The sequence below is a fragment of the Triticum aestivum genome, unplaced genomic scaffold, assembly GCF_018294505.1.
Source record: "Triticum aestivum cultivar Chinese Spring unplaced genomic scaffold, IWGSC CS RefSeq v2.1 scaffold7740, whole genome shotgun sequence".
NCBI classification, from domain to species: domain Eukaryota; kingdom Viridiplantae; phylum Streptophyta; class Magnoliopsida; order Poales; family Poaceae; genus Triticum; species Triticum aestivum.
Window position 1 is genome coordinate 4,717 of NW_025234464.1, and position 2,327 is coordinate 7,043.

A 2,327-nucleotide genomic window follows, 5' to 3' on the forward strand; every position below is an offset into this window, starting at 1 on the left:
GAGCCTAGAGCGCCATCGACGGGGGCTGTTCGGTGTGTGGATGAGATGGGAACGTAGTATGTTTTTTTACCTGGATGGGTGGGGAGAGAGGGAGGGGATAACCCCACAGTTTTTTTTTTACCTGGAAAAAAAGAACCCCATCTCTTTGCCATCTGCCAGCAGATGGCAAAGAATCTTTGCCGTCTGCTGGCAGATGGCAAAGGTGGGGCTGGTACGTCATTACACTCTTGACGGCCACAGGATTTGCCAACCTCTTTGCCATCTGCTGGCAGATGGCAAAGATTATTTGCCATCCACTAGCAGATGGCAAAGAATTGGCTGATGGCAACCATGTTCTTTGCCGTCTGTCAGTTCTTTGCCATCTGTTTTTTATAAGCAGATGGCAAAGATGTTCTTTGCCATCAGCTGGCAGATGGCAAAGAGCTGGCTGATGGCAAATTCCCTGTTTCCAGTAGTGCATGTTATTTTGAGAAGACATGATTGCTTAGTTAGTATGCTTGAAATATTATTATTTTTATGTCAATATTAAACTTTTATCTTGAATCTTTCGGATCTGAACATTCATGCCACAATAAAGAAAATTACATTGAAGAATATTCTAGGTAGCATTCCACATCAAAAAATCTGTTTTTATCATTTACCTACTCGAGGACGAGCAGGAATTAAGCTTGGGGATGCTTGATACTGAAGGAAATATGCCCTAGATGCAATAATAAAGTTATTATTTATTTCCTTATATCATGATAAATGTTTAATATTCATGCTAGAATTGTATTAACCAGAAACATAATACATGTGTGAATACATAGACAAACACAGTGCCACTAGTATGCCTCTAGTTGACTAGCTCGTTGATCAAAGATGGTTATGTTTCTTAGCCATAGACAAAGAGTTGTCATTTGATTGACGGGATCACATCATTAGGAGAATGATGTGATTGACTTGACCCATTCCGTTAGCTTAGCACTTGATCGTTTAGTATGTTGCTATTGCTTTCTTCATGACTTATACATGTTCCTATGACTATGAGATTATGCAACTCCCATTTATCGAAGGAACACTTTGTGTGCTACCAAACGTCACAACATAACTGTGTGATTATAAAGGTGCTCTACAGGTGTCTCCAAAGGTACTTGTTGGGTTGGCGTATTTCGAGATTAGGATTTGTCACTCCGATTGTTGGAGAGGTATCTTTGGGCCCACTCGGTAATGCACATCACTATAAGCCTTGCAAGCATTGCAACTAATGAGTTAGTTGCGGGATGATGTATTACGGAACGAGTAAAGAGACTTGCCAGTAACGAGATTGAACTAGATATTGAGATACCGATGATCGAATCTCGGGCAAGTAACATACCAATGACAAAGGGAACAACATATGTTATTATGCGTTTTTGACCGATAAAGATCTTCGTAGAATATGTGGGAGCCAATATGAGCATCCAGGTTCCACTATTGGTTATTGACCGGAGACGTGTCTCGGTCATGTCTACATAGTTCTCGAACCCGTAGGGTCCGCACGCTTAAAGTTTGATGACGGTTATATTATGAGTTTATGTGTTTTGATGTACCGAAGGTAGTTCGGAGTCCCGGATGAGATCGGGGACATGACGAGGAGTCTCGAAATGGTCAAGACGTAAAGTTCGATATATTGGACGACTATATTCGGACTTCAGAAAGGTTTCGAGGGATTCGGGTATTTTTCGGAGTACCGGAGAGTTACGGGAATTCGCCGGGGAGTATATGAGCCTTATTGGGCCATACGGGAATAGAGGGGAGAGGCCAAAAGAAAGGAGGCGCGTGCCCTCCCCCTCTGGTCTGAATTGGACAAGGGGTGCAGCCCCCTTTTCCTTCTCCCTCTCCCCCTCTTTCCTTCTCTCCTACTCCGGAAAGGAAGGGGAATCCTACTAGGACTTGGGAGTCCTAGTACGACTCCCTACACTTGGTGCGCCCCCTCTAGGGCCGGCCTCTCCCTCCCTCCTTTATATACGGGGGCAGGAGGACACCTCTAGACACAACAATTGATCCCTTGGATCTCTTAGCCGTGTGCGGTGCCCCCTCCACCATAATCCACCTCGATAATATCGTAGCGGTGCTTAGGCGAAGCCCTGCGTCGGTAGAACATCATCATCGTCACCATGCCGTCGTGCTGACGGAACTCTCCCTCAAAGCTCGGCTGGATCGGAGTTCGAGGGATGTCATCGAGCTGAACGTGTGCTGAACTCGGAGGTGCCGTACGTTCGGTACTTGATCAGTCGGATCATGAAGACGTACGACTACATCAACCGCGTTGTGCTAACGCTTCCGCTTTTGGTCTATGAGGGTAC